Genomic DNA, 19,941 nt, shown 5'->3' with positions numbered 1-19,941 from the left:
CCCCCGCTTGCACCCTCTGTCTCTCAAAAAATGAATAAACATTAATAAAAAATTTAAACAAATACTAATCAAAGCTTCAGATTAAATAAGAGCCAAAGATAGAGTGCTAATGTAACTCTAACTTGACTTCAAGTAAACATTTGAACAGTTTACTGCCTAAATGATGCTTTGAGCTGTAAGCTTATAGTAATTGTGAATCTACTGTTTGGAATACTCTGTGGTTTAATGTTCAATTCCAACTTGACCTGAGGAAATTCTTGCCATCACCTGAATGCCACCTTCATCGTATTTATCTTTTAAAGACTATATTTGCTTACCCTTTCAGGCAATAATTCATATTCTAGTTCTTTTTCATACAAAATCAAGAACACAACTTATTACCAGGCTAGAGACTACACAGAGAAAACAGTAAATATTAACTTGTTATTCAGTGTAAATCCCTAGGCACCATTACACTTCTGGGCATTATTTTATGAATATAAAAGAATGTAATGATGAAGTATTCTGGGGCAGAAACTTCCTACCTGCTCACCACATCCCTTTTCTTTTTCTCCAAGCACAGAGACCATATTTGCCAACTTCCTCTGCAGTGGGGATGCTCTGGCCCATGAAACATGCCACATCTCTCTCCACCTCCCTTCTGGCTACATGCAGAGAATCTGGCAGAGAGCTCCAAGAACTGAGGGGATGTGAAGGCACAACAAAGAAGTCCAAGTTCCTAAAGAACCATCTGTAAAGCTGCTCAAACCATCTGATTAGACACAAAGAATGCAAAGACACAAAGAACAATCTTGCACTGCACTAAACCACCAAGAGTTGAGGATTATTACACTAGTGAACCTATGAATTCATTCAACCTAACATGAATTTTATCACATTTTCTCCACTCTGTTATGAAGAACTCTAACCAGATTGTTATGGGTCTTTTCTTTTTTAATTAAGTTACTGAGGATTGCATCTGAATTTTAATTACATTACTGAATTGATGGACTTCCACAATAACTGTATTTTTGCAGCCTTTCACTTGAAATACAGATCATAACACAAGTAAAGACTGGCAATCCTGTAGGTGCTCAGATATCTAATTGCTGACAAGAATCTGCACCATATTGGAAGGCTGAGGTGCCCTAAGTGACCTTATCTTTTAAAACTGATGAGTGTTTTCACTGGCACTAGCTTTTGCCATAACACTAGTAGCTGAGCAAAGGTAACCAAAACAGATACTGATCCATCAAATGCCTTTAGACTGATATACATCTGCCAGAGTATCTAATACTTGTACTCATATATACTACTCAAAATTAATGCTCAGCAAGGCTGACTATACCAGGGTTTTGGTATCAAGTCTTTTTTTTTTTTTTTTGGAATATAAAGGGGCATAGTAACATACTGTACTTTCTATAAGTTTAGAGTTAAACTAAGGGGATAAGGGAGACCATAAAAAACAAAAGGTTCTGCCAGTGACTGCTGTTGAATTCTCTTCATTCTTTCTTATGCATCCATAATTGAAAAGGTTCTAAGTGTGAGCCTCTTCCAGTTTCCAAGGAATTAACCCATGTTAAACATTACGCTGTAATCCTGTCCACCAACTTGCTTTAACAATTGCATAGAATTGCGTAGAATTGTGGAGGCTTAAAAAGATGGCCCCAAATTCTCTGAAATTCCTTCCACTGAGAGGCCAACTTCTGTGTCCCTTCCCCTGGAAACTGGGTAGGCTGTGTCTAGCCAATCAGTAAAGACAGTAATGCTATGTGAATCCAAAGGATAGATTATAAAACACCATGTAGCTTCTGCTTTGCTCACTGGAATACTTACTCTTGAAACCTTCAGCTACCATGTAAACAGTCCAACTGCCATTAAACCACAATGCTGTGAGAAAGCGCAAATGAGACTACACACAGAATCCATATACAAAGACTGAAGACAATATGAAAAGAGAGACTCCAAGATTATATGAAGAGCTAGTTACCATCTGTTCCATCTCCACATCATGTCTGATTGCAACTTTATGGAAGGCTTCAAGCTAAGACTTTCCTAAAGTATTTACCAACAGAAACTGTGTGAGATAATACAAGGATGACTATTGTTTTAAGCCACAAAGTTAAGGTGTGATTTGTTAAGCAGCAGTCATAACAGAGATAAGAATAGTCATTGAAGAGAAAATCTCCACTGAATTCCAGCTATCAGTCACTAAGAAATCTTTTTAAATTTGATACTATCCTTTTAACACATGTTAGTTTTAGGAATTTCAATATATTTTATATAAAACCAGCTAGTTTTAAACATAACCACTAAAGATAACTAAGCAGAGCTTTATTTCACCATGAAAAAAAGCTAAACACAACAAAAGTATGGGGTTCTGGTTCAAGATGGCAACACAGGAAGATCCTGAACGTACTTTCTCCCATGGACACACTGAATCTGCAGCTATCTATGGAACAGCTTCCTCTAAAAAAACAAAAACAAAAACAAAAAACCTAAAAACAGGTGAAGCGACTCCTTCACATCAGGTAAATAAGAAGGAAACCATATTGAAACAGTAGGAAAGGTGGAGACACACTCGCACCATAAACCCCATACCTGGCACTATGAACCACAATCAGAAGAGAACTCAAAACCTGGAGCTTCTCCCTGAAGAACAAAGGGCTCCTACCCTACATCAGACACCTCAACTTTTAAGGCTGTCACCTGAGAAAAAAGCCCCAAAAACATTCAGCTCTCAAGACCCATGGGGCTCCTGCTCACAAGACCCACAGGGCTGTGGGGAACTAAGAAACAGCTTGTAAAGGACACGCAGGACTCATTGGCTCCAGGGCCTGGTGCAGAAGCAACCCTTCGAAAAATGCCCAGACTTTATGTGATAGAGACTCATTTTCTAACTTGAAAGCATTGGTCTGAGGAACAGGGGCCTTCTGAGATATTCTCTTAGATGGAGGCTAGTGGATGCCACCTTCCTGCTCTCCCTCTGCCTTGCTAAGTCCAATGAATGCCTTATCTCCCCCTTTCCTTTCCCTCCCTTTTTTTTCAGTGAGTGTTATTTTTGCAAACCCCTTATGCCACACTCCAGAGCACCAGTACCTGCCAGGGGGAGCTTCTACGCACAGTGGTGCCCCAGTATTTACATCTGGCTAACTGGTCTTTGTAGCTGCCACCCAGAGGACACCCCTTCACCATCTGGCTCTGAGTGCATGGGACTATAACAATCGGAAATTCAGCCCTTGGCAGACTACCACTCACTGGACATTATACAGATAACGGACTGAAACATGCCCCCAGCCTTTCTTAGAAAGAGGTCCATTTGCTACTTGTTCAGGACCTTTGGCCTGAGAGCAGGTTTCTGGCTTGGCACATGTGTAGGGACCTACGGCCATGTTATCCGAGAATGGAGGCCAATGGACACAATCTTTGTGCTGTCTGCATGCTTCACTCCAGCTAGCTGGTATCTTCCAGAAAGGATCTTACACCCATCTCTGGTGCCCTGATTCTAGCAGCTGCTGCCAGGAGAAACCTCTGCATTATCTGCCTCTTGGTGGACATTTAGGCTTATGCTCACAGGTCCCACAGGACTATATCCAACAGAGAAAGAGTTACCACACCCTGAACACTGTAAGAGGCAGCAGACCCAGGTGCTTAATCTTTCAGTGAAAGAGGCCTATTAGGTTATCTTCAGTAGTTGCAGCCAGAGGGGCAGGCTTCTAATTTAACACACATCAAAGGGCTGACTGAGACCCTTAGAGGGCTGGAACTGTTTTCACACTCTCCCTCTGCTCTGTGCCAGAGTGATAGCATCTCCCAGAGTGAGCTTTTACATATGTCTGGGCTCCAGTTTTTAGTCTGCTGCCAGGGCATAACCCTTGACTGCCTTGCTCTGGTGGCCAGGAGGGTTGGCATTCCTGGGTCTCCAGGACTACAACAATCAGAAAGACAGTCCTTAGCAGGTACCAACCCCAGGGCACTAAGAGCAGACTCAAATACCATCAGTCTTTCTGTTTTAAAAACAAACATAAACAAAGAGAAACAGGTTCTGATGGAACTATCAGTAGAAATGTTTAATGTCAACTGTGAAAAGAGAAATGTCAACAGCAGAAAGAGAAAATCATTTGCAATACTCAAAATCAACCACTATTAGGTCTAGTTCAAAGGAAGAGATTCTTGGGGAACAAAGAAGGTTACCCTGATCATAAATATTCCTGCATATTTTGAGGATATATTTCAAGGGCCTGTCTGGTTTCAGAGTAAGTGGCCCCATAAGAATGTCCTAAGGACGGTACTGGGCCAACACCACTGGGAGAGTTAAGAGACAGAAAAAGGAAGAAGGGAAGAGTATAGTTGTCTTGTTTATTTGTTTGTCTTGGAGACAGGTTTGTATCCATATGTGAATTTAAGCCAGCAAATGCAAGGAAACTCATCTCTAGGTTGATGTGGAAAACTAAGACCAAGAGTTAAGCAGTTAAGCAATACTGGAACCAGGCACAATTTCCTGACCCTATGGTAAACAACACGGTTACAAAGACTTCTCTGTCCCTATATTATAAAAAAAAAACAAAAAAAAAAAAACAAAAAAACAAGTCTAGTTATTAAAAAACTTAACTGCTTGCTCCAGAAAATAACTGTTTCCAGAAGATAAGATTGTGTTCAACCAAAATAACTTGCTTAAGAAGACTTGCTTTAGGATCCTCACCTGCCTATGCCCAAGAGTCTAAAACTATTACATCACAGATACTTTCCAGTCCCAATCAGCTCCCCACTTGGCCAAGACCTACCTGAACATCACTGACTCAGTCTCTAAAGTTCCTTTAGAACTTCAGGAAATAACCTTCCTTAATTTTCCCATTTGGAAATACTACTATGACTCTGTCAAGAGGATGTTAGTAAAACTTGGCTTTGTTTTATCAATAGTTTTATTCTGGTGGTCTTTTAGGGATTTGAGAATCAACAGCCCATGTGTGTCTTGACCTGCTCTAATGAGTAGACACCACTACACAGAAAGATCCACGGACTAGGAAACACAAAGGCTCTCTTTTGCCATGGTCTGAGGAAATTACCAGAGATCTGCTCAATCTAGGCAACCTGATATTTACACCTTGCTAACCCAACTCACCCTCCACCTCCAGAGAGTCAAACTTTGTGTCACCACTAGATGCCCTACCTCAAGAACAGGTCATTTCCACTCCTTCTGACTACAGGTGAAATCAAGGACAGCAGCTTGCCACAATTCCCTACAGCATAATGTAGATAGAGACTTTAGTTATTTATTTTCTCCTTCACAAGTCCTACCTGCTTAATCTTTTCCTTACCGAAATTAATATATTAATAATCACTGGGTGTTGTATGTGATAATCACTGAATTCTACTCCTGAAACTAATATTGCACTCTATGTTAACTAAAATTTAAATAAATATAATAATCACTGAGAAGTATGAACTACATACTGAAAATAAATATTTAGTATTTTGCAAAAACTTGTGATAATTAAGGAATATAGAAAATGTTTCTTTGTGGATTCCCCAAAGAATAGTAATTGATATGAGTTCATGACAGTTTTTATATAGTCCAGTGTTGATCTTTTCAAGAATCATTCATGAACATTAGCTCCAAATTAAAAAGCAACTACTCAGGAGAAAAACAAAAAAATAGCAAAAGGTTTCAGCTGTAACTTCATAGAAAAAGATTGTTCATTATCATTATGTAAGTACCTTCATAAGATGTATTTCTCAGGATCCTAAAATACATAACTTCATATACTATAAGAGTTTATTAATTACCTGAAAAAAGATCTTAGAAATCAAGTACACACACCAAATACTTATTGCGAATGTCCAAAATTAGAAAAAAAAATAGCTAATTGGTGCATATATTTATGTGTATACAAATACCTTCCTATTATCTATCAAAATGTTAAAATGTATTATTAAGACATACTTCTAAGATGATTATTTCACATGTTATTTTATTAACTATTTCAAAATTACCTCATCATTTATAGAAGGTATCAATCTTACCATAATTTTATGAACAGATAATAACAATAAAACATACTTTATAGGGTTTATCATGCTAGACAGCATTCTAAGTAAATTTTCACAATAACCTCACAAAGAAGGCATATTTATTCACCCTCTTTTACAAGATTAGGGAACTGAAGTTCAGGAGGGTGAAGTGACTTTCTCAAGGTCACACAGCAAAGAAATAGGGAAGCCAGGACTAAACCTCAGACCATTTCACAAGCTGATACAAGTCTGCATTCTTAACTACATGCCAAACTACCAAATACACATGCAGGCTTAAACAAATTTGTTTTCCAACACTGGAGATGCATCTATAAACAATGGAATGATGTCTCTGATATCTATTTACACAGTTTTAATCAATTGTTAAAAGAAAATTAGAGTACAACACAGATTTAATTAAATACTCTTGAATATCCAATCATGCAATCAATTTCAATATAAGCAGTTCTGATTTTAAGTAGATTTTTTTCTTTCTCTTTCTCCTCCCAGCAAGAGATCTAATCAAGAAGATATATTCAAATGCATTAATCTGGAGACAGATCATGGATTCTTACAATATAAAAAGAAACCATTAAAACATCCAAAATACAAATAAGGATAGATACTGCTGCTTATGTAACAGGAAAAAAAATGTATTTCATTTTTTGTGATCCTCTATATTTTGTGATCCATTTATTTATTAAACTTTGGTTAAGAATTCAGGGGGTCTATGACACATATTTTCCCTTTAATAGCAGTAAGATTCTATTTATAGGGCCAAATACTAAAAAAAGTTCCCAAAGCCTCAGTTTTAATTACTTTTTACATTATTAAAATAACAGCTTAGGGGCTTAATATAAGCTTTACATGAACACTTCTATTACAACAAATGTTTGTGAAATGTATTGATGAACTTATCTTTACCTTTTATTCTCTGACACCAGGCAAATGCCTTCTTTACCTCTTGTCAAGCCCACAAACAGTTTTACTTCCATGATCAAATTCTTAAAAATGCCTTCTCTGGACAGCAGCTGGCCATGTCTAATCATGGTGAACTGGGACAAACTGCTCCTATTCCCTTTTTTCCAGAACATTTACCATTCTGAAGCCTAAGCAGGCTTCCAGAGTCCCCAACAGGTGGCCTAGAGGAAGATTTGAAGATCCATTCGAGTGTTAACTACACATTTTTGCTGCTTGGCACTACAAAACGCTAGACCATCTGCCAGGCACACCTCTACACTCATTAAAACTATCTTGTCATGTCTCTTCTCTACGTGGGAAGATTGGGGTGGGTATTAATGAGATTCCACATCTCAGGGTGGGCAACATATACCATATACACCAGACTTGCTCAGCATGTATTGATTTAGCTCATTTTAACTTACATTCATTTATTCATGCCCATCAATATAGGTCTTAACATTTGGCAGGTCAGGTCTTACAGCATGGTCAACTGCACATGCTATCGGGATTTTTTTTTTAAGCACCAACTATAAAGGAAGCTGAGACTCACTGTGTCACACAACAAGAGCTGCCAAATGTATCAGATTAAAATACAGGAAATACAGTTGATTTCAATGTAAGATAAACAATGAATAAGTTTTTAGTATAAGCATATCTCAGATATTTCATCTGGCAACTCTACATGCAATGTTATGATGATTTGAATTTGATAAAAGGTATTTAAGCCCTCCCTATTATTATCAACCATTTGGTTGGTCACCTTACTTGAAGGAAAGACCAGGGAAAGATATTGCAAAAGATGCGATTCTTAGCCTCATTTCACCTCCTACCAGACTTTGGTTATCCTCTAACCTTTGAAGTACCTCTTTCCAGTACCCTTACTTATAAAATGGGGATAATAACACTTTCCCTGTCAACCTTACAAGGCTGAGAATCAACTAAGTGAACAGAAGTGAAAGAATTCTAAAAACTGAATAGAAGACAACTTTATCTGTGAGTCATTATTAATCAGTATGTTTTTAATAAAGGAAGTTGATGCTATCTTTTCAAATAGAAAGAAATCACAACTTACGCATCTGAAAATAACATTATTACATTCATTGCTCAAATTACTCCAGTCTGTTTCTACATATGCCACTCCACTAAACTATTGTAAAGGTCACAAAGTCCTCTTTAAACAAGTAAATCTCAACTCTACATTCTCCATTACTTAACTGTTCGTGTAGTTCACGACACGTATTACAAGGTGTAACAGTTATTTTACACATTTATCTACCAGCACTTAGTTCACTGCCTGGCACATTGTGATGTTCAGTAAGTATGTTAAGTAAACAAAGATCACTCATTGGTCCTCATATAGCTTCCCCGTGTGGTAGACACTACGATGGGCCACCCCAAATCCCCGTCCAATGAAGCACGTGCTGCCCAAGCTACTAGGAGTGCTGTCAGCAGGATAGCCTTCAACTGCCAGCTCCTTCAGACATTTCCTCAGCTGCAGAGAGCCACCTTGGTCCAAGTCATACCCTTCCTTAGTGTGACCCACATTCCTGTGGGAATATAATGAGGGGGGCCTTTTGGCCCAACTCAGGACAGCTCCTAAGGACCATTCTATAGCTCCAGAGTCCCCTGGGGTGTCAGCTAACATTGCCACTGGGCTACACCACAGCCCCACTTCTCCCTCCAAACCTTTCTTCCACAAATGTTGATCCCAAAGGTCTTCTAGATAAACACCCTACACATTACACTTCTTCCAAGAAACTGCTTCTCAGGGAATTCAACCTGTGACATCTTCACAAAAGTATTTACTAGAGATGAAACTCCCTCTTTGATACAACCTCCTCTCATAGTTTTCATCCTTTGCCAGTCCTCTGCTTTTCCTATTACAAACATTAGATGCTAGACTGACTCACAGCCAGCCTGGGTCCTCTTCTTTTTTAATACTCCCTCAGTTGACTTCAGCCATGTCAGTACTTCTGGAAGCTAAGGGTTCCCATGGTGACTGCTGATGAATCCTACTCTCTGAATTTCACACTTAGATAGCCAACAGTTCATTTGAATGGCATCCCCATTTGGAAGCTGGGACACTGTTGTTGCCTTCAATCAATTCTTCATATCCTGGTCACTAATCTTTTATAAACATAAAATGAACCACATTAGTCTTCTGTCTCGGTGGCTTTCTGTTGTATTTTCAGACAAAAATTCGAATCCTTTTCCATGATCTAAAAGTCCACTGAAAACTCTTCATATTAGAGAATGTTCATTTTTCATATTCAATCATATCCATAATTACCCAAACTGGGATCCTTTTGAGAGTTAAACAGAGTGCTGTTAACTACTCCAGGACAACAGACAATAACCAGAACTAACCCAGGCAATGGGAGACATATGTTCATACTGTGTGTAAGGCATCCACTGCACTGTTTTCAAACTTTCTAAAGTTCCAGAAGGCCTACGCATAGTCTAATGTTCTAATGCTCACAGCCTTAGTATTGACAGGTCCCAAAATGATGTAATAGCCAAAAACTTAGCTACATTTTGCGAGACCCATAGAGACATCTCATGGTACTATGGTATTTGACTAACTTGGTGCTTCACAGCCTTTGGTGCTCATCAGCATTACCCCTGGGACATTTTTGAAATACATGACCGCAAGACTTTTCCAGAACCACAAAATCAGAATGGGGATAAATCCAGGAATTTGTATTTTGGAAAGCCTTCCCAGGGTGAGAACCATCATGCTATTCTATGACAAGCACTGTTGTAGCCACATTTTAAGTTAAATGAGCAAACTAACAATGACTATGTACCCTTACCTGCAGAAAAAGTATCAATAGCCTTAGCATTATTGATTACCCTTAGGTTTGCACTTATTTTTGATTTAGAATACTCCAGAAAAAAACAGTATTTTATTAGGAGGACAGAAAAACATGATTGGCAAATGTTGCTTACTGTTGAGACGAGGGAGTCACCACATGGTTGTTCATCCCTACTTTGGCATGTATTTAAAAATTTCAACAGGGGTGCCTGGGTGGCTCAGTCGGTTAAGGGTCCAACTTCAGCTCAGGTCATGATCTCATGGTTTGTGAGTTTGAGCCCCACACTGGCTCTCTGCTGTCAGCACAGAGCCGGCTTCAGATCCTCTCTCCTACTTTCTCTCTCTGCCCATCCCCTCGCTTGTTCTCTCTCTAAATAAATAAATGAAAACTTTAAAAAATAATAAAAAACTAAACAAATTTTGACAATAACAGATTAAAAATAAGAGTCATTGGTAAAACAAATAAATGACTGGTTTACTAAAATGATTAAGTCATGTCCAGCTAATTCTATTTTTCAAATAACTTTCATTTAGACGCTCTCTTTACTATTCCTCTTGCTAATCTCCTTGTTTCAGGACTTTATTATTTCTCACCTGAAATCTGAATTTAATTTTGACTGTGCTATGCCCTAATGAATATATTCATTCGTTCACTCATTCATTCTTCAAAATATCTTTATGAAGTACATCTATTTGCAAAGAACTAGGATATGACAAGAAACCAGTATCTTCTCTGTCTGCCAAAGCCAGTTTTGTAAGTCATAAATCTGATCAGACTATTCCCCAGGGAAAACAAAGCAAAATTATCATCTATGACAGAAGTGGTCAAACTTCTTCTGTAAAGGGTCATATAATAAATGTTAGGTTTTGTGGTCCATAAGGTCTCTGTTGCAACTACCCAATTCTGCCACTGTAGTGCAAAGTAGCCACGGATAATACATAAAGAAACCTGTGTAGATATGTTCTATTTACAAAAACAGGTGACAGGATGGATATGACTAAATAGCAAAAACCAAATTCCTTTAAAATAGTAAAGCAAAGTACTTAATATGACCCAAACCACCATTATAGCTGTATTTCTGACTAAAGCCCCATGCTCTGGAAGCTTCTTCATATTTTTTGCATTGAAACAGACTTGGTAAACCTTTGGCTGAGGACATATTAATACTCCAATACCAAGAACAAATATGACTCTGTAGGTGAAGGCTTCCTTACATTCTATGCTTACCCTGAATCTTGATAGCGTTAACACTACCCCATAGATACATGTATATAATACTGTGAATGTACTTATCACATATTACAGATTCCCTAAGTTATATATCCCCACCATTACTGCCCCTGCTGATTTGTAATCAAATGGTCTTGAGGGTATTTCTGGATCCTCCAAGACACCAAAAATCACAGTATTGTGAACACTGCCATTTCAGCCTCTCAGAGCAGAAACTGTATTTCTAGGGGGAAAAAATGAACAGTACAAATAAAATCGAAGCTTATCTCTTTTTGTTAAAGCCCAAAGCAATAAATATGCAGAAACAGGACTTCATAGAAATTAACAGCATGATTCATATGTATGTTATGTACACGCTTTGTTCTCAAGTTATTCCTTTATTCCTTTTTTTCTTTTTTTTTCTTGACAAGACCTTAATGACGTTTCTGACCGTATTTTCTACTCACACACAGCGCCTTGCAACAGGCCAGAAAAAAGGGACTGTTAGAGGTCAAGTTATTCATCCCTCTTCTCTGAGGAAGAAGAATTTGTAAAATACCAAGAAAAGGAGAAATGATTCTATTTTTAGGGACCTCAAGGGAAAGCGATTTTACAACCTCCCCTGGTATCTGTTCTAATGCTTAACAAATTTTGCTCTCAGAAAATAATTTTCATAAGTCCCTTATGCTGTAGAATAAAATGATTTTTTCTTGTCCTGTTCTCAGGAGAGATGGAAAATAGCATACATTACCTGTGTAAGAGACATGAATATGTTTAAAAACTTCATAAAATTATCCCTAACCTATCTGCCCTCATCCTTTCAGAATTTTCATTTCTTGAAGCAGTAACCCCGGTTTCAAAACCTGCAAGGTATTTGAAACTTAATTCCAAATATTTATTTTTCTGATCTAACCTACTAGTGCTAAATAACTGCTTATACTCGCTTTCTTTCCCTATGTGTTATGGAAATAAGAATTATTCATCAGATTGTAAAATTCTAATTATTAAATAGAATTTAAAAAATTAGAATTCAAAATTCAGCTCCTATCTTTTGTTTAGCCCTTGAACAATAATGTTCCTCTAACAATTTTTTTAACCTGGATATGCATAGAAGATTCTTCAAATATCCATTTTTATATAATAATATCTAATTGAAAATAAATAAACATAACATTATCTAAAGTAGGAGGTTCACAAGCTCATGAAATTGTAATGATTCACTTTGAATAAGAAAAACATATAGCAGGGAATGGTGATAGTTTGCAGAATGTTATTTCATTCATATTCAAAGTACTACAGTTCAATTTAATCTAAAGGATGAGGTGATGACACAGAGAGAAGGAATTCTTATTTGTGTCTAGGTCTTCTCATTCTTCACTTATTTAACTTTCCAACTGAGGAAATTTTCTCTTTAATAGAATAATCTTATCTTTCTCATCCCAGATCAAAATATCTTCTATTATTTTAATAGACAGAGCATGAACGGGGGAGGGGCAGAGAGAGAGGGAGACACAGAATCAGAAACAGGCTCCAGGCTCTGAGCCATCAGTCCAGAGCCCGACGCGGGGCTCGAACTCACGGACCGCAAGATCGTGACCTGGCTGAAGTCGGACACTTAACCGACTGCGCCACCCAGGCGCCCCGAGTGTCAGACTCTTGATTTCAACTCAGGTCATGATCTCATGGTTGTGAGATCAAGCCCTGTGTCAGGCTCCACACAGGGTGGAGACTGCTTGGGATTCTCTCTCTTCCTCTGCTTCTGCCTCTCTCCCACTTGCATATTCATGCTCTCTTTCTCTCTGAAAGAAAGAAAGAAAGAAAGAAAGAAAGAAAGAAAGAAAGAAAGAAAAAAAGAAAAGAAAAGAAAAGAAAAGAAAAGAAAAGAAAAGAAAAGAAAAGAAAAGAAAAGGAAAGAAAAGACTTCAGGGGCACCTGGGTGGATAAGTCAGTTGAGCCTCTGACTCTGAATTTCAGCTCAAGTCACAATCCTAGGGCCATCGGATTGAGCTCTGTGTTGGCCTCTGAGGTGAGCATAGGGCTTGCTTAAGATTCTTTCTCTTTCTCTCTCTCTCTCTCTCTCTCTCTCTCTTTTTCTCTCTCCCCCTCTGCCCTTCTCCTCCACTCACACACTCTCTCCCTAAAAAATAAATAAAAGCAAAATAATAAAAAAGAAAAAAAGGAAAAAAGAAAAGTGAAGATACCCTAAATGACCTGTGAGACAACTTAAAGTGGAATAACATTCACATTACAGCAACCTCAGAAAAAGAAGAGATAAAGAAAAGATCAGAAAAATTATTTAAAGAATTAATACATGAAAACTTCCCTAACCCAGGGAAGGAATAAAACATCCAGGTCCAGGAATCCCAGAGAGTTCCAAATAAGATGAACAGAAAGAATTCCTCACTAACAAATACTACAATTAAAATGGTAAAATTAAAGGATAAAGAGGGAACTCTAAAGGTAGTAAGAGAATAAGAACTTATTATGAACAAGGGAAACCCCGTAAGGCCATCAGATTTCTCAGCAGAAATTTTGCAGTCCAAAAGCAAGTAGTGTGATATATTTAAAGTGATGACAGGAAAAATAACTTACTGCCTAGACTACACTATCTATCAAGGTTATCATTCAGAATTGAAGGAGAGATTAACTTTCTTGATAAGGAGAAGCTAAAGGAGCTCATCACCACTAAATAGGCCCTAGAAGGAATGTTAAAGGGACTTCTGTAAGTAAAAAAGAAGTGGCATTAATTAATTAAGAAAACATATGGAAGTAAAAATTGATAAATAAGAGTCACTATTTGCAGATAACATGATACTGTATATAGAAAACCCTTAAGAATCCACCAAAAACTGTTGGATGTAATAAGTGAATTTAGTAAAAGGGCAGGATACAAAATCAATACAAAAAAAAAACCGGTTGCATTCCTATACAATAATAACAAAGTATCAGAAAAAGAAATTAGAAAACAGTCCCATTTATAATGACATCAAAAAATAAAATACTTAGGAATAAATTTAACAAAGGAGGTGAAGACTTGTACACTGAAAACTGTAAGACACTGATTAAAGAAACTGAAGAAACATAAATGGAAAGATATTCTGTGTTCATGGGGTAAAATTAGTATTGTTAAAGTATCTACAGTACCCAAAGCAATCTACAGATTTGATGAAATTCCTATCAAAATACCGATGGTATACTTCACAGAACCATAACAAATAATTTGAAAATTTGTATAAATTATCTAAAACCATAAATGATCCTGGATATCCAAAGCAATCTTGAGAAGAACAGAGCTAGAGGTTATCATGCTCCCTGATTTCTAACTATACTACAAAACTATAGTCATCAAAACAGTACAGTATTGGTACAAAAACAGACACACAGATCAGTATAACAGAATTGAGAGCTCAGAAATAAACCCAAACATATATGAGCAATTAATCTATGATAAAGGAGTTAAAAACTTACAATGGAGACAGTCTCCTCAATAAATGGCACTGGGAAAACTGGATAGCAACATCCAAAAGAATGAAATTAGACCACTGTCTTACACTGTGCACAAAAATTAACTCAAAATGCATTATGGAGTTCAATGTGAGACCTGAAATCATAAAACTCTTCAAAGTAATATAGATGGTAAGCTCCTTAACATCAGTTTTAGTAACATCTATGTGGCTCTGACTCCAGAGGCAAGGAAAACAAAAGCAAAAATAAACACAAATCAAACTAAAATGCTTCTGCACAGCAATGAAAAACATAATCAAAATGAAAAGGCCACCTACTGAATGGGAGAAGATATTTGCAAACCAAATATCTGATAAAGGCTTAATAGGTAAAATATATTAAAATAAAACTAATATAACTAATAACAAAAAAACACAATCAATTAAAAAGTGGACCGTGGATCGAAACAGACATTTCTTCAAAGAAGACATACAGATTGCCAACAGGCACATGAAAAGATACTCAATACCAATAATTTATTATGGAAATTAAACTCAAAACCACAATGAGATATCACCTAACACCTGTTAGACTGGCTTTTATCAAGAAGACAAGAAATAAGTGTTGGAAAAGATGTGGAGAAAAGCAAACCACTGTATATTCTTGGTGAGGGTGTAAATTGGTGCAGCCACTAAGAGAAACAGTACAGAGATTCCTTAAAAAAATTAAGAATAAGGGGCGCCTGGGTGGCTCAGTTGGTTAAGCGTCCCCCTTCAGCTCAGGTCATGATCTAATGGTTTGTGAGTTCGAGCCCCGCGTCGGGCTCTGTGCTGACAGCTCGGAGCCTGGAGCCTGCTTCGGATTCTGTGTCTCCCTCTCTCTCTGCTCCTCCCCCACTTGTGCTCTGTCTCTATCAAAAATAAATAAATGTTAATTTTTAAAAATTAAGAATAAAATTACCATATTACCTAACTATTCCACCCTTGAGTATTTACCTGAAGAATACAAAAACACTAATTTGAAAAGATATCTGCATCCCTATGTTCATCACAGCATTATTTACAATAGCCAAGATATGGAAACAACCTAAGTATCCATCAACAGATGAATGGATAAAGAAGATGCATACATATACAATGGAATACTATTCAATCATAAAAAAGGAATGAAATCTTGCCATTTGTTACATCATGAATGGACTTTGAGGAGCAAAATAAGTCAGATGGAAGACAAATATTGTATATGTATATGTGTGTGTATAATCTTAATAAACAAACAAACAAAATAAAACAAAAACAAACTCATAGATATAGGGAACAGACAGGCAAGTGGTTATGAGATGGGAAGTGGGTTGGCGGGTAGGAAGAATGAGTTAAGGGGAACTGTTTGGTGATGGATGGTAACTAGATTTGTGGTAAGGATCACTTTGTAGCATATACGGATGTTGAATCATAAAGCTACAACCTGAAACTTATTTAATAAAAAAAATACCTTACTTTCTCAAAAAAATGCAGAAAAAAAATTAAGGAAGGAAGAAAAAGAGAGAGAGAAAAAAGGAAAAAGAAATCGTTTGACAGGAAAGGAATAAATGTGTGGTGTGTGGATAGGGCAAATGTGCTGAAAGAAGAGACAGGCCCGTGAGAAAGTCGTCAATGGCGAGTTTTTCCGTCTCTGTTGGGAACCACTAGTTTTAACTGTTTCTACTTTTCTATTCACTGCATTCTCGTCTCAAAAATCTGTACTCTATCATTTTCTTGCAACTCAACATTTTGTTCAATCCTTAGACTGTATGACTCTGAAGCTCTATAGTGTTCACCATCAATGAACTCAGGCTCTTTTTTAACTGTAAATTCCTACGAGAACAAATCTGTCTGTCTCTGCCGGAATTAAGTACCCTTCTCTGGCAAACTTATTATTTGCAACCAAGAAGAAAGTAAGTACAAAACATGGCCACCTAAACCCATTCTCCAGAATGACCTGTGGATAGAAGATTTTCTTAAATGATGTTAGAGAGACTAACTGGAATCAGAGGGTTGTTTCTAATTCTCAATATACTGGTTTAGCCAGAGTGGGTTTTTCTATTTCACCAAATTTTGGTATTTATGTTTGACTTTGAAGTTCATAGAATACACAATATGTATAAGCACTTGGACTCTGCAAGCTCAAAAGGCAGTATTCCAGGTGGGTCCGTCCATGGTTAAGCATTCCCAAGTGTCAACCATCTCTTGCTTAACTCTTTGGCTTTAATTTCTTCTGCTTATGTTCTCAGTTATTAGAACTCCTGTAAACTGCATAAAATCTAGTCCAAGAGGGCTGGAATGAAACCAGAATGGCTGTAATTATGGTACACTACTTGCACTAAGGCTTACGTAGTCACAGCTTAAGCACAGAACATTTCCATCACTCCTGAAAGTTCTATTGAATGGTGCTGGAATCCTTTTCTATTAGCCAGGCAGTACTATTCCAGGTTTCCCACCATGTGCTTAGGTATCCACATTCATTTTTATTTCGGTTACCATACCAGAACACAGCACAAATACAAAATGTGGGAAATTCCTGGCCTGGATCTGATTAATTCCTGGTATTTTATATGGATATCCTGAGAGCTATGCCCAAACGATTGTCCAGTCCATCAACACCTTTTCTGATAGTACAAGTAACTAAACTGATGATCTCATATCTTTGCCTAAATAGTAGGAAATAAGCGCTCATATTATTTAACAGTATTTTCAGTATATACTCTTCCCAGAGTATCACAGGCCACTGCTATATTTCTTCAACTAGAACCTAAATGGCAAGTTCTCTCAAGTCTGCAATAAAAATCAGATTTTTTAAAACATTTGTCAAATAAGTAATATGACAGTGGCTAATGTCTCACTTCCAAGTTGAATTGTAGCTAAATGCACAGCCATAATTCCTTGAAAATATGGCACAAAATTTTTACCACCTCTGTATTTCTTATATCCAAAACATATAAGGAGTATATTCTGAATAATGTTCAGCCACTGAATTTCGGTATTAATATACCAACTTGATTTCATTAAAAAGTAAATAGGATCACTCTGAATGTTACTATCAAAATCTAAAGATCCATAGTGAATAATATTAAATTATGGAAAAAGAACACTAAAGCTATATACTTTAGAGTGGTAAAAAAAAAAATTGGGAGATAAGTGAATCTGATTATTCCCTGTTAAAGAAATTTCTTCCCAAATATGTAAGTAATATTTTGAACCAGATTTTTTTCCTGTCTGACGCATGTCTCCTTATTTTATTTTACTTTTTATTTTTTTAAAAAATGTTTTTAATGTTTATTTATTTTTGAGACAGAGCATGAGTGGGGGAGGGGCAGAGAGAGAGGGAGACACAGAATCCGAAACAGGCTCCAGGCTCTGAGCTGTCAGCACAGAGACCAATGCGGGGCTCAAACCCATGAACCGTGAGATCATGACCTGAGCCGAAGTCGGATGCTTAACCGACTGAGCCACCCAGGCGCCCCTGTCTCCTTATTTTAAATTTGGAACATACCATTAACCACGACAGAAATAAAAACATGATAATACTATTAATAAATATTTGTACAAACCTGATCCAAAATTAAAAGTCATGAATATGGTGAAATAACCATAGTCAATTTTTAAAAGTTGATTTAAAGTTGGGGAAAGGGATTGGAGTTAGGTTAGTAAGACTAGGCTCCATTGATTTGAACCTTTAGTTAATGACTATCAAAGACTATTTTATAAAATCCATCACTCTTAGTATCAAAATAGATCATTTCTATTCCAAATAATTCTGTTAAAGATATAAAGCATTCAATCCACACACATCCACCAGCAGCCCCACTGGTCTGCTTTCAGTCACTACAGTTTTGCTTTTTTTCTAGAAATTTCATATAAGTGGAATCATGTAATATATACTTTTTTGCCTGGTATCTTTCACTTAACATGATGTCTTTAAAATTCAGCTATGTTATATACAGGTAGCTTGGAACTTTTTATTCATAGTATTTCATTGTATGGATATACCATACTTTGTTTATTCATTCACAGGCAAATGTTCATTTGGGTTGTTTCTAATTTGGGGATATTATAAATGATGATGTTATAAAAATTCTTCACAAGCAGGTACTTTTAGGGTCTAGTGAATAGCCTATGTTCATGAATGTTTTATGTGTACTTAAAAAAGAATGTGCATTCTGCTGCTGTTGGCTGATGTTTTCTAAGTCAGTTAGATGAAGTTGGTAGATGGTATTTCATATGCTTACTGAATTTCTACCTACTTAATCTATCATTTATTGCAGGAGGAGTATTAAAATAGTCTATTACTCCTATTAATTCTTTCAGTTTTGTGATTCTGTTAGGTGCACATACATTTACATATATCTTCCTAATATATTGACACTTCTATACTTTTATCATTATGAAACGTCCTTCGTCTTTCCAGTATTATTCTTAAAATCTATTTTGTCTGATATTAATGTACACACGTCAGCTTTTTAATGCTTACTATTAACATTGGGTATCTTTCTTTTTTTTAATTTAAATAAAGTTAGTTAACATACAGTGTAGTATCAGCTTCAGGTGTAGAACCCAGTGGTTCATCTCTTACATATGACACCTAGTGCTCATCCCAAAAAGTGTTCTTCTTAATGCCCATCACCCATTTAACTGATACCCCACCAACCTCCCCTCCAACCTTCAGTTTGTTCTTTGTATTTAAGAGTCTCTTATGGTTTGCCTCCCTCTCTGTTTTTATCTTATTTTTCCTTCCCTTCCCCTATGTTCATCTGTAGTATTTCTCAAATTCCACATATGAGTGAAATCATATGATATCTGCCTTTCACTAACTTATTTCACCTAGCACATATGTGTGTGTGTATATGTATACATATACATGTCACTCCAGTGTGTGTATGTATACATACACACACACACACACACACACACACACACACACACACACCACATATTCTTTATCCATTCTTTATCCATTCATCAGTCAATGGCCATTTGGACTCTTTATATAATTTAACTATTGTTGATACCACTGCTATAAACATTGGAGTGCATGTACCCCTTCAAATTAGCCCCCGCCATACTGTTCTCCAGAGTGGCTGCACGAGTTTGCATTCCTTCCAACAGGGCAAAAGGGCTCCCATTTCTCTGCATCCTCACCAACATCTGTTGTATATCTTTTTTATGTTAATCTGTTACTTTCCATACATTTTTGTCTTTGAATTTAAAGTTCCTCACTTCTAGACAGCATATAGTTATATTTTATATTTTTTGTCCAGTATGACCATCTCTGTATTTTAATTAGAATGTTTAGTCTTTCAAATGTAATATATTTTAACTATTAGCTAATATTTAATTATTTTACTGGTTAGATAAATAACATGCAACATATAAAAGTAATTATTTAACTGATTATTTATATGTTGGGATTTAGGCTTGCCATCTTGCTTTTTGGTTTATATTTGTCCCCTTTTTATTCTATTATTCCTTTCCTACTGTCTTAT

General features: G+C 36.7%; 1 protein-coding gene and 1 long non-coding RNA gene across 2 annotated transcripts in view; one reads left to right on the top strand and one right to left on the bottom strand.

The window, feature by feature from the left end:
* The window catches only part of LOC123385438, a 241,742-nt gene extending 236,850 nt beyond the window's left edge, over positions 1-4,892 (top strand). Inside the window, exon 3 of the long non-coding RNA XR_006597930.1 lies at positions 558-4,892. This is a non-coding gene — a long non-coding RNA (uncharacterized LOC123385438). The remainder of the gene's footprint in view (positions 1-557) is intronic.
* MEI4 (meiotic double-stranded break formation protein 4) overlaps positions 1-19,941 on the bottom strand; it is a 202,754-nt gene that overhangs the window by 99,762 nt on the left and 83,051 nt on the right. The window lies entirely within an intron of this gene.

The sequence above is a fragment of the Felis catus genome, chromosome B2 (genome assembly GCF_018350175.1).
Source record: "Felis catus isolate Fca126 chromosome B2, F.catus_Fca126_mat1.0, whole genome shotgun sequence".
Classification (NCBI taxonomy): domain Eukaryota; kingdom Metazoa; phylum Chordata; class Mammalia; order Carnivora; family Felidae; genus Felis; species Felis catus.
The sequence above is the reverse complement of the archived record's forward strand: the minus strand, read 5'-3'. Positions and strand labels throughout refer to the sequence as shown.